This window comes from Stenella coeruleoalba (genome assembly GCF_951394435.1).
Source record: "Stenella coeruleoalba genome assembly, chromosome: 4".
Taxonomy (NCBI): domain Eukaryota; kingdom Metazoa; phylum Chordata; class Mammalia; order Artiodactyla; family Delphinidae; genus Stenella; species Stenella coeruleoalba.
The window spans coordinates 1,273,714-1,287,727 of NC_137149.1; the positions used below are offsets into that span (position 1 = coordinate 1,273,714).

The 14,014-nt window shown below is 44.9% G+C and overlaps 1 protein-coding gene across 1 annotated transcript in view; it reads right to left on the minus strand.

Moving 5' to 3' along the window:
* POLN (DNA polymerase nu) overlaps positions 1 to 14,014 on the minus strand; it is a 170,662-nt gene that overhangs the window by 63,025 nt on the left and 93,623 nt on the right.

Below are 14,014 nucleotides of genomic sequence, written 5' to 3' on the forward strand. Positions count from 1 at the left end.
CATTCAGCATATTAATAGATTAGAGAAGAAAAGTCACATGATCATCTTGATAGATGCAGAAAAAGCGTCTGACAAAATTAAATATCCATTCGTGACAAAAACTACTTTCGGCAAACTGGGAACAGAAGGGACTCCTTTAACCTGATAAGCGGAGCCTGTGACAAAACCTAAAGCTAACATCATCCTGATGGCGGAAAACTCAGTGCATTCTCCTCAAAATCAGGAGCAGGCAAGGATGTCCACTTCCCACACTTCTATTCAACATAATATAGGAGGTCCTAGCCAGCACCATAAGGAAGGAGAAAATAATGAAAAGCATACAGTACAAAGGAAGAAGCAGAATGACCCTTATTCACTAGATGTGATCTCTTATGTAGAAGAACCCATGGAGACTACAAAAAAGCTTTCCAGAACTAATAAAGGAGTTGACCAAAGGATCAACATAAAGTCAATATACAAAAATCGATTCTATGTCTACACAGTACCAATGAATAATTGGACACTGAAATTAAATGAACAATGCCATTTATAATAGCACCCCAAAATATTTAGGTATAAATCCGTATGTTGAAAACTACAGAATTCTGATGAAAGAAATTTTAAAAGCCCTAAATAAATGGAAAGATATACCATGTTCATGGGTTAGAATGTTCAACCTTAATACGCCAATGACTCCCAAGTTGATCTATAAATTTAATACAGTCCCAATCAAAATACTAGCAGGATTTTTCATAGCTATCAAGAAGCTGATTCTATAATTTACGGATCATAAAGGTAAAATGTAAAACTCTAAAGCTTTTAGAAGGAAACTTAAGAGAAAATCTTTGTAATCTTGGGTTAGATGAAGAGTTGCTAGATACACACCGTCAGCATGGTCCGTAAAAGAAAACAGTGAAACACTGGACTCCATCAAACTTTTTTTTGCAAATCATGTTGGATTCAAAACATATAAAGAACTCTCAAAAAATTCAGCAATGAAAGGTACTTCCAGAATGGCAGAGTGAGGAGATTGCCAACTCATTCTAAGAGGTGTTATCCTGACGCTAAAGCCGGACACCAAATAGAACATCCTCCATAAATAGACACAAAGATCCTCAATAAATATTAGCAAACTGAATCTAGCAACATGTAAAAAGGGTTATGCACCATGACCAAGTGGGATTTATCTCAGAAATACAAGGTTGGTTTAAAATCCAAAAATAATGAATATAATACATCAGATTAGCAGAATAAAGGACAAAAAGCACATCACCACCACAACAGAATATTAAAAGCATTCGACAAAATCCAACACTCATTCATATTAAAACAACTCAACTAGGGAAAGAAGGGACTTTTCTCAAACTCATAAGAGAACATCTATAAAATTTACTCACTTTGAGTAATGTCAGCGTCTACAGCTGTATAAAACAGAATGTGTTCTCTATCCAATAGCATGTCAAATCGGGATCAGACCAGACTGTAACTAACGTGCCCAGCTAGAAGCTCTTGGTAAGCACAGCGTGGTGTCAGGGTCGTCTGGCGTGATTCCTGAAATCGTTTCCCTCCCACAGCACATAAAACATCACTTTCAATGAAAGTTCCTTTACCAATGGAAAGAGGGATAAATAAGTTTCTTACTTGTCCTGAGAAAGGAGAAATGCTAAGTTTAAATTGATTATCTTCAGAAGAATATGAAGGAAGCTTTTTAATAATTAAATGCCACTTTTTATGCTTTACAATATAACAAATAATAAAATAACAGAAACTTCACTAAATATCTAACCTATATAGCACACTTTGTTAAATATGTTCTATAATTTGAACATTAAAAAAAATATTTATTTGGCTGCGTCGGGTCTTAGTTGCGGCACGCAGGATCTTCCGTTGCAGCATGTGGGGCCTTTTTTTTTTTTTTTGGCTGCGTTGGCTCTTTGTTGCTGTGCACGGGCTTTCTCTAGTTGCAGTTAGCAGGGTCTACTCTTCGATGTGGCGCGTGGGCTTCTCATTGCGGTAGCTTCTCGTTGCGGAGCATAGGCTCTAGGCACGTGGGCTTCAGTAGTTGCAGTGTGTGGGCTCAGTAGTTGTGGCATGAGGGCCCGCAGGCTCAGTAGTTGTGGTGCATGGACTTAGTTGCTCCAGGGCATGTGGGATCTTCCTGGACCAGGGCTCGAACCCGTGTCCCCTGCATTGGCAGGCGGATTCTTAACCACTGCACCACCAGGGAAGTCCTGTGGGGTCTTTTTGTTGCAGCACATGGGCTTTTCTCTAGTTGTGGTGTGCAGGCTCCAGAGTACGTGGGCTCAATAGTTGTGGCACATGGGCTTAGTTGCCCCACAGCATGTGGGATCTCAGTTCCCCGACAAGGGATGGAACCTGTGTCACCTGCATTGGAAGGCAGATTCTTAACCACTGGACCACCAGGGAAGACCCAATTTGAACATTTTAAGGAAAATTAAAATGTATATTTTATCCTTCGACCATACAGAAGAATGCATCCTAAGAAGGCACTTGAAGGTTTAACTCTTTTTTTTCTCCACCGTTGCCGATAGACATGAGCCCAATTCCCAGGCACTCACACTAGTCTCAAACGGCATCTTCTTTTCTATTATCCCACAGTGGCCATTCTGCTCACGGTGACTTGCCGAGGCATGAATGAGTGCTCTGGCATCTGACTACAGCAGAGAACCTCAACCATGAACCCTTCCTTCCTTCCTTCCTTTCCTCTCTCCCTTTCCTTCCTTCTTCCTTTCTTCCTTCCTTTCTCTCGCTCTCTTTCTTTCTTTCTGTATATGGTTTTGGGGTTATTTTTTGTTTTTTTGGCCACGTTGTGCAGCTTGTGGGATCTCAGTTCCCCAACCAGGGATTGAACCTGAACCACAGCACTGAAAACCAGAATCCTAACCACTAGGCTACCAAGGAACTCCCGAACACTGTCTTTCACTGTCAAGTTGCAGGGAAAGAAGACGAACAGTAGTTCCCGTAAGCCAACCTTAAACAAGCCAATAAAAATGCTGTGCACACTGACTGGAGACTAGAGGAGCACACAGTCACCGAATAAGAAAACATACATGACTTTCAATCAGAATTGCTTTTATGAAGTGTCCCAAATATGTCTAGAGATAAACAGTTATTAAAATGAAATAACTCAGCTGATAAAAATGGAACCAGAATATTTTGATGGAGGGGACCAAAAACATCTACGGAATCTTCTATTATGTTAAATGTTTTTTTTTTAAATTAAAATAACCTTTTTATTTGAGAACAGTTTTACAGAAAAGTTAGGAAGATAGTATAGGGAGTCCCCTTATGCCCCTCACCCAATTTCCCACATTGCTAGCATCTTACGTTTCTAGGGCATCCTTCACACGACTAAGAAGCCAACATCAATACACTATTATCGACTAAACTCTATACTTTATTTGGATTTCACCAGTTTTCACCTAATGTCCTTTTTCTGCTCCAAGACCCCATCCAGGACACATTCAGTCATCATGTTTCCTTAGGCTCCTTTTGGCTGTGGCAGTTTCCCAGATTGTGTGTTTTACGACCTTGTTTTGAGGAGCACTGGTCAGGCAGAATATCCCTCAGTTGGGATTTGCTTGTTGTTTCTCATGGTTAGACTGGGGTTACGGGTTTGGGGAGGAAGACCCCAGAGATAAAGTGCCCCATCACGTCAACGGCACCTGCTGTCGACATGACCTATCACTGCTGATGTCGACTTTGATCTCAGGCGGTGTTTGCTAAGTTCTCCATTGAAAAGTTACTTTTTTATTTCCCCCTTTCTACGCTGTACTCTTTGAAATCAAGTTTCTGAGCACAGCCTTCACTTAAGGGTGGGAAGTGATCACAGAAAGTATTTTTCTGTGTGCAATGACAGAGACAAAGTGAGAGGGGTGGTGTTGTGAGAAAGGTTACCATCCGGGGAGAACACTAACTGACCAAAGAGCAAACTGAAGTCCATGCAACAGTGCCAGAGGAGGGAGGGTTGATGTCAGTCGCAGCACGGACGCTGCTGGCGCGGACAGAGACAGGTGAGCTTTGCAGCAGCAAAAGGTGGATTCAGGCCAGCAAGAGGCACAGTTGGGGCTGCAACTCAGGATGTGCAAATTCCCTACCAGGTAACCGTTCAACTACGCTGCGAAGTAAAGCCCTGAAAGGAGCTCGGCCTGCAGCACCCCTCAGATCTAGTCGGCTGTGGAACCCTTTGCACAGAACGCCTTCTAGCATCTCACAGGGTGCCGTAGCCTCGGAAGTGATCCTGACTTGGAGCCTTTGACTAGATGGTCTTTCTTCCAGACCTTAGCAGGCCCAGCTCCTTCTCAGCTTTGAAGCCACAGCTCAAATGTCACCTACTCAGTGAAGCCTTCCTGGAACATCTAAGCCAAAGCAGCACACCCCATCCCTCTCTATTCCCATTTCCCTGTTTATTTTCTCCTTGGCACTCATCACAACGTAAATGTGTTACGTGTCTACACAGCCATGGGCCACCTGCCCCCCAGGATGAGTGAATGAATGAACCAGCTAACAAATGGTGCCTCCATTCCAGCTGGTTTCCCAAGTCCAACAGATGTGTCTCTAGATGCTCTAGATGCTCTTGTCCACTCCCTGCACCCTCCCCCCGGCCCCCTCCCCGCACAGCCCAGACCTGCTTTTCCTCCTGGACGTCTTCCCTTCCACATTCTCTGCCTCTTTTCCGCTGCCCGTGTCCTGGTCACATCTTACATGGGTTCTAACAACACTCTCCCAACCACGAGTGAAGCAACTCTACCATTCCCTCTGTTAACTACTGTTTATTGGGCTCCTAGTTTATTCCAGATATTCTGCTAGGAGCTGGGAAAACAAGTGGTGGACATGGCAGGCAGAGTCCCTGCTCCCACGGAGCTCCCATCCTAGTGGGGAGAGGCAAAGAATAAATAAAATAGGACAGACATGAGTCCTGCCCTGAGGGGCTTACACTGCAGTTTAGGGAGAACAAAGAGAGAGAGAAGTCGCATCACTACAAACTGTGCCCATGCAGGACGATAACAGGGTGCTGTCATTCTGACTGGGAGGGGGAACCAAAGAGCACCCCTCAGAGCAGAGTCACCCAGGCTGGGAACGAGGTTACCACTAGGGTAAGCTTGCAAAAACACTAAACCAACCTTTTCACCCCTTGGCTTCAAATATCTCCGTGGTTTTGCACTATCCCAGAGGTAGAGTTCGTGCCCCTACGATTTGATCTTGATCACCACTGCCAACTCCATCTCTCACCACTGCCCCACAGACACGCCAGCTCCAGCCAACCCGAGCTCCCTGCAGTCTCCCCAACGCAGCATGCTATCTGCCCCCCTTGGTGATCCTGGCTCCCCTTCCCCTCCTTTTAAAAATTTTGGTGTCATTGACATAACATACTAGTTTCAGGTATACAACATATTCAATATTTGTATATACTGCAAAATGATCACCACAAAAAGTCCATTTAATATTCATCACCACACACAGTTGCAGACATTTTTTCTTGTGATGAGAACTTTCAAGATCCACTCTCTCAGCAACTTTCAAACATGCAATACAGTGTTAACTATAGTCACCATGCTGTACATGACATCCCCATGGCTTACTCACTTTATAACTAGAAATTTGTACATTTTGACCCCTTTCTCTCATTTCACCCACCTCCCACTCATTGTCTCAGGCAACCACCGGTCTGTTCTCTATATGCATGAGTTCGTTTTTTTGTTTTGTTTTTCTTGTTTTGTATTTTAAGATTCCACATATAAGGGAGATCATATTGTATTTATCCTTTTCTGTCCAATCTGTTTCACTTAGCATAATGCCCTCAAGGTCCATCCATGTGTCATAAATGGCAAGATTTCATTCTTTTTACAACTGAATAATATTATATTGTATATATATGCCACATTTTCTTTACCCATTCATCCATGGATGGACCTTTATGTTGTTTTCTTGTCTTGACTATTGTAAATAATGCTGCAATGAACATGGGGGTGCAGATATCTTTTCAAATTAATTTTAAAGTTTTCTTTGGATAAATACCCAGTGGGGTTGCTTGATCATATGGTAGTTCTATTTTTAATTTTTTGATGGTGACTTCCTTGGTGGCAGAGTGGATATGAAGCCACCTGCCAATGCAGGGGACATGGGTTCAATCCCTGGTCCGGGAAGATCCCACATGCCATGGAGCAACTAATCCTGTGCACCACAACTACTGAGCCTGCCCGCCTAGAGCCTGTGCTCCACAACAAGAGAAGCCACTGCAATGAGAAGCCCGTGCACCGCGACGAAGAGTAGCCCCCGCTCACCGCAACTAGAGAAAGCCTGTGTGCAGCTATGAAGACCCAACACAGCCAAAAATAAATAAAATTAAATCTTAAAAAAAAATGTTTTTTGAGGAACCTCCATACTATTTTCCATAGTGGCTGCATCAATCTACATTCCCACTAAAAGATGTATGAGTGTTCCCTATTCTCCACATTCTCACCAACATTTGTTATTTCTTGTCTTTGTGATAATAGCCATCATAGCAGGTGTGAGGTGATATCTCATTGTGGTTTTGATTTGCATTTCCCTAATGATTAGTGATGTTGAGCATCTTTTCATATGTCTATTGGCCATCCGTATGTCTTCTTTGGAAAACTGTCTATTCAGATCCTCTGTACATTTTAAAAATTGAATTGTTTGTTTACTATAAAGTTGTATGAGTTCTTTATATATTTTGAATATTAACCCCTTATCACGTATATGATCTGCAAATGTTTTCTCCCATTTGGTAGGTTGTCTTTTCATTTTGTTAATGGTTCCTTTACTGTACAGAAGCTTTTTAGTTTGAAGTAGTCCCACTTGTTTATTTTTTTATTAATTACTCTAGGTTTGTAAGATAGTTTGAAATCAGGGTGCATGATGCCTCTAGCTTCATTCTTGTTTCTCAAGGTTGCTTTGGCTATTTGGGTCTTTTGTGGTTCCATACAAATTTTAGGATTGTTTGTTTTATTTCTATGAAAAATACCATTGGAATTTTGATAAAGATTGCACTGAATCTGTAGAATGCTTTGTGTGGTATGGACATTTTAACAATATTAATTCTTCCAATCCCTGAGCATGGAATATCTTTCCATTTATTTGTGCCTTCAGTTTCTTTCATCATTTTATGGTTTTCACAGACAGGTCTTTCACTTCCTTGGTTAAATTTATTCCGAGGTATCTTATTATTTTTGATGCAATTGTAAAATGGGATTATTTTCTTAATTCCTCATTCTGATAGTTTATTAGTATATATAAACAACAGATTTTTTAATATTGATTTTGTATCTTACAACTTTACTGAATTCATTTATTGCTTCCAACAGTTTGTGTGTGTGCGTGTGTGCGTGTGTGCGTGTGTGTGTGTGTGTGTGTGTGTGTGTGTGTAGTTTTCAGGGTTTTCTATATATAACATCATAGCATCTGCAAATAGTGACAGTTTTACTTCTTCCTTCCCAATTTGGATGCCTGTTATTTCTTTTTCTTGCCTAATTGTTCTGGCCAGGACTTCCAATACAATGTTAAATAAAAGTGGTGACAGTGGGCATCCTTGTCTTGTTCCTGCCCATAGAGGAAAGACCTTCAGCTTTTCACCACTCAGTATGATGTTAGCTGTCAGCTTGTCATATATGGTCTTCATTATGCTGAGATACATTCCCTCTATACTCACTTTATTGAGCTTTTATCATAAATGAATATTGACCTCCTTTTTTAAAAAATGAAATTTCAATTTTTGAATAGTTTTAGATTTAGAGATACACTGTGAAGCTAGTAGAGTGCCAATATATCCCACACCCCGTTCTCCCTATTATTAACATCTTACATTAGTATGGTACATTGGTCACAGTTAGCGAACCCAATACTGATACATTATTATTAACTAAAGTCCATAAATTATTCATATTTCCTCAATATTTCCCTAATGTCCACTTTCTGTTCCAGGATCCCACACTGCATTTAGTTGTCATGTCCCCTTAGGCTCCTCTGGGCTTTGACAGTTTCTCAGACTTTCCTTGTTTCTGATGACCTTGACAAAAATGAGGACTGCTGGTCAGGTAGTTTTGTAGAATATCCCTAATTGGGGTTTGTCTGATGTTTTTCTCATGATTAGAATGGGGATATGGGTTTTGAGGAGGAAGGCTGGAGAGGTAAGTTGTGTTTCATCACATCATAATAATAAGGGTTCTTACTAGCAGTATGGTTTATCACTTTTGATGTTGGCCTTGATCACTTGGCTGAGGTGTGTTTGCTCAATTTCTCCACTGTAAAGTTACCTTTTTCTCCTCTTTTCATACAATACTCTTTGGAAAGAGTCCCTATGCTTACAGAGTGGGGAGTTATGCTCCATCTTCTTGAAGGCAAAGTATTAATACCTACATAAATTATTCTACATGGGGGATTCATCTTTTCTCCCTTATTTATGTATTTATTGTCATTTATATCCGTATGAACTCATGGACATTTATTCTATCCTTTGGGTTATAACCCAACATAACATTATTTATTTTGTTATTCACATTATTCCGGCTTTGGCCAGTGGAAGCTCTTTCACTTGGCTCCTGTGTCCCTTTGACTTAACCTCTGCAGTGTGTGTGTGTGTTTATCACTTCCTTACTCTCTGGCACTACAGGATGCTCCAGGCTCATCTTGTGTGTTTCCTGCCGCAGTCGTAGAATCAGCCGTTTCTCAAGGAGCCCTGGTTGCTTTCACTGGAGATGGTATCAGAAGCCAAGATCTGGGTGCTAGGGGGCGTCCTTGCTTCTAGGCCCTCTCAGCTGACAGAGCAAGGAGATATGTGCGCATATGCTGCCCTGTGTAGTCGTACCTATAAATGTTTCTAGGTATAGCCATCTGTGTCTGTGTGAAGCCACACATGAGTCCACACTGCTGTCTCCAACTCTAATCCACCGCATGGGTCGTTTGAACCTCCTCTCTACTGCAACATGAGAAACCTGGCTCCACCATCAGTGATGACGTTACTCTCCCAGGTCCAAGGTGCAGTGGGCGGGACCAGGTCCATGAGCCTCTCGGACTCTCTAGAGTGAGCATCAGCGTGGGCACACAGCAATGTGACCACACGTCAGGGGGACTGTTCTGAAACTTACCCAGACTGTGGAAATTGAAAGCAAATTGTCGGCTATAACATTTTCTGCCGTTAATGTGGACACTTAAATGTATGAAAACCACTTCCAAGTCCTTTGTGTAACAAACTCAGCCAGATTCTCCAGGACGCTGAGACCCACTGCAGGAAACGCACTGTGCTCTCTGCAGCAAGCCCCTTTTCTCAGCTTCCGTCAACTGCTCTGCACAGCCCAAGGCTCCGTTGGTGTCTGGAGTGACGAAGACTGGGCACACTCCTAGCATTCGTTTTCATGGTGAACTCTGGCATGTGTGAAAAAATAAGAGAACTGATCTGGAAAAATTCAATGTTAACGGCCTTCGCTTCACATTCAGCAAAAGGCAAGGTGCAGAGGTGACGTTTTAAGTCTATACTTTGGCGTCTGTTCGATTGTCAGTAGTTGTAAGTGAACATGCCAAGCAGGCAATAGTCTGAACTGTGGGGAAGGAGGTGCACCCACGGGCCCCGGCCCACAGCGTCTCTGCTCAGCATGTGTGGCCTGGGCAGAACGGCTGGTCCGGGGATCAGCCACCTTCAGTTTGGCCACAGTCTCCACGCTGGAGGCAAAACACGGAGGAGGCTGCAGACGGACAGGCACCGTGACGGCAGCCCCATCTTTTCGGTGGGTCCTCAGAGGATCCAGTGGGGCCACAGCCAGCATGCTGGCTTCCTCTGTCCTGGTTACTACGTGACAGCAGCTCCAGCATCTTCTGAGCGCTCTGTGAGACACCTTGGCCCGTCGGGAATAAATGAAGAGCTGTGCTCCCCCAGGACGCAGCCTACTCCATCAGTCCTGCTCTGACTGCCCTGGCCAACACCACCTTCCCCTGTGCTTTGGGTCCTTCCCCGACTCTGTGCTGTCCACAGTGTTTATCATCTTCCACATCACGACTAATTTAGTATGTCTGCTGTCTGGCTCGTGCCCTCCAGCCCCCCAGACTCCACAAGGGCAGAGGTTTTGGTCCATTCAGCACGAGCTCCATGAACAGCCTGGCACACACGACGTGCTCATGAATGAATCAGTGAGTGGGGAGCAGCAGGAAATGGGCTGGAGAAGGAGGCAGGGTGTCCAGACTTCCCCGAGAGGCCTGGCAGCGGCTGAAGCCTGAAGAAGCATCAGGCTACCATCTGAGAGGTTTTCTGGCTGCTGCACAGGCGGCTGGTGGACGGACTAGAGCGTGGAGACCTAGGAGGGGGAATGAGAAGGCAGTGGGGAGCAGAGGGGACCAGGAGGCAGACCCCCACGTACTTGGTGATCCTAGACATGCAGGTCCAGCCTGAGTTACCAGGGAGCCGAGACAGGGACTGTTACTGTTTGTTTGAGAGACCTGAAGGAGAGCTAAGTAAAGAGAGAGATGCAAGCGTCGTAAGCATGAAGTGGGAAGCTGCTGGTGAAGGAGTGGCGTGTGCGGTGGGCTCAGAGGAGGGAGGAGCACCAGGCTGCATGAGAGCAGCAAGGAGGAGGGGGTTGGAGCAGGAAACAGGCCCCTGAGGGGCCACCCTGGAGGAGAGGGGACAGATGTGGGAGGACCAAGCCAGGCGAGGAGGAAGGACAGAACTAGGCAGCAGCCCGGCCCAGCAGCAGCAGCGGGACGGTGCAGGCGGAGCGAGAGGCCGCCAGAGAAAGGGTGAGCCTCTGCTAAGCAGGGAAGGGGGCTGGGCCCAGTGGGGCCGAGATGCAGCCGGGCAGAGTGGCTTTAGGAACAGGCTCCTCTCCCTGCCGGCTCTTGGGTTCTGATGGTCCGTTTAGCTGCCGGTCACCACCAGTGCTTTAAAAGATGAAACTGAGGGACTTCCCTGGTGGTGCAGTGGATAGGACTCCATGCTCCCAATGGAGCATGGGGCCCGGGTGCAGGGGCCCGGGTTCGATTCCTGGTCGGGGAACTAGATCCCACATGCGTGCCACAACTAAGGAGCCGGTGAGCCACAACTAAGGAGCCCACCTGATGCAACTAAGAGCCGGTGCAACTAAATAAATATTTAAAAAGAAGATGAAATTGAATAGGATAAAGAATCACTGTGCATTGCTCACAGTGGTACTCGCTCCTGGTACCCTCTAGCTGCTAAGGTCCCCATCAAAAGGAGATGCACGAAAAGTGCTGTGACGCGGTCCGTGGACAAGGAGGGGACTACTCATTTCACTCTAAATAGAAATAGGAAAGCCATACATCACTAAAATGACAAAGGACAGAGGCTTAAAAATCTCATTTGGGTTTCCAGTAGTGACACAGATTTAGCAATAATTATTTGATTTATAAAAATCTTGCTAATAAATATTTTGATATTTAAGTAATACCATGTAGGAGGGATATTCATAAGCAAAGCTGAAAAATTCACAAGCCAACGATGTAAAGAGCATGATTAGAATTTTTCCAAATTAGCTACTGTAACATTATGTAGGTACTGATGAACATAGGGCTTAAATATTGTACCAGGAAAGCCAGGCCTCTACACTTGGTGGCACAGTCTGGGCCTGAAGACAAATTTCCTAAGGCTCTTTTCCAAATAACAACGTAAGGACGGCTGCACAGAGGCAGACAGAATAGAACATTTGCTGCTAGAACTAGAAAGATAAGTAATAAATATCCGTTACCCTCTTTCAGTGCATTCAAAGAGATACTGGTTCAATTATCTTACATAGTAGGTTTAAAATGTGTAACCCTTATTTCTGCTGATAGCATGAAAAATATCATAATCTTGCCCTTTGTTTTGGGCCTTGAAGCATGCTTTTTCTTTTTCCGTAGAAAATGGCACTCAGATTTTCACTAGGGCTCTCCCCTCTTTACGCCAGCCAGCAGAGCCCATCTTGTGGCCATGAGACTAGTTCAAGGGTGGCCTAGTTCCAGACAGAGATGCAAGGAGATGCTTGCTGAGGGCGTCTGCAAAAGATGTTTCCCCTTCCTTTCATGGAAGCTACATGGAGAGAAACTAAGCAGGTATCCCCAAGACCTGATGGGATGCTGAGGACGAGAGGCTGAGAGATGGGGGACAGAAGAGGGACCTGCCTGTATGACTTGACTGATAGATCAAACCTTGCCTGAAGCCAGCCCTTCCTTGGACTTCTAAGTCAGGTATGCTAAGAAAGACCTTAATTGTTTAGATCAATTTAGTCTGATTTTCTGTCATTTGCAGCTGAACGTATTTGAACGAATACGTGGATTAGAGGTATTTTAATCACCAGTTTAGACTCCTGGGGAAAAGTAGTCAGTCAGTGTAGGACCCACAGTCCTCAAAGCCCAGCCTTTCTTCCCTCTCAGTCATGCTCCTCCCGCCCCAGGCTGTGTCTGCGGGGAGGAGCCCACAAACCGCTTGGTATCAGGAAGGGGTGGGTCCTACGTCACCAGCTTGGGGCCAGCTGCCCTTGTTGCTTCTGCTGGTGAAGCCTGTTATCACACCATGGCCAGCATCCAACGGCCCCTCCCCTGATGACCTGGTCCTGGCCTTGGCTCTGCTTGACACTGCTGATCTGCTGAAACTCAGATGCCTCCTCTGTGTGGACTTGACCTTGGACTGTCCACCTCACAGCCCCACTCTGTGGCCCAGTCAGACCCAGACAAATATGGTGGTCCTGCATTTCCACAACAGAGGACCACAGGACCAAGGGGCCACGGGAACTTTCCAGCTCTCACTCACGCCCCTTGGGGCCCATGGAGACTTGGCAGGAGAAAGCCACTTCAGGGTCCCTGCCCAATGCCCATGCCCTGTCTTGGCTTGGAACTCCCAGGCTTCTGGGCTAGAAGCCAAGCCTCCCCCCCATGGGTTATAGCCTACAGGGGTCTATTCCCTCCTCTGGGCTTCTCCCCCAGGGGGCCAGGCCAGAGCCCTTTTGGAGATACTAGTGCTTGTCTCCCTCTCAGCATTTCCTCCAAGCCCACAAGTCATTCTCATGCCTCCCAGTGAAGTGGACCTGCCCATATAGCATATCTTGCATACCTTACCTTATAAACTCTGAAAATACAAGTCTCTGAGTCTTGGTATTTAAAGGGAAGCTTCTGAAATTTAAAAAAAAAAAGAAAAAAACACCCCAAACACTTTCTGATCTTCATTTCTGATACTTTCTTGTTTCTGCTGTGCTCTTTCACAAGTTCTGTGTTGAAAGCCAGAGCTGAACACAGACTTCTTTATCCTCAGCTGTATCCCCCTCTCCTTCTGAAGAAATAGAGGCCTCAGCCCCAAGGGTGGGCAGTCTCATAGGAGCAAGAGGTGCTGGGAATGAAATACACAGCAGACAGTGTTTTGAAACCATCCTTGTGCAAGCAAATCTTTTGTTCCATTAATGCTGCTAATAAGGAGACTGCACTTCCAGGAGGACGGCACGGACACTCCCCCTCTTCCCCCACTGGTACAACTAAAACCCTAGCCATTATGTGTAAAACAAACACAAGACAGCTCTGCAAGTGGAGAGAGGAAGGCAGACTGGCCAGGGACCACAGGACCAAGGATTACATGAAGGTGAGGCCCAGGGTTTCCTTTTGCTTCACAAGTCTCAGACTGGGTGTTGAAGAAGCCAGTAACCTAGACATGCTGATGGCCACTGACCAAAAGCCCCACCAAAGGCCTGCACTCTCTAGCAGGATAGGAAATTTTTAGACAAGAACTGTACTATTTCAAATATCACAGGCAAAAACTGTGGCTGAGTTTAGCAAGTTTAGCAAGCAGTTTAGCAAGAATCCCCCCAACCCCTCGTACCTCACCAAGTTCTTCTTAGTAATTTTCCACCCACTGACCCCTTCCCCTCCCCATTAGCTATAAATCTCCTGCTGTCTTCACTGCATTTGGAGTAGTTCAATCTCTCTCCCTTATTGCAATAATCCTGAATAAACTCTTCCTTGCCTGTTTAACTCTGTCTGGTGCATTTTTTCTTTGACAAAATACAACATATCAAAATTTGTG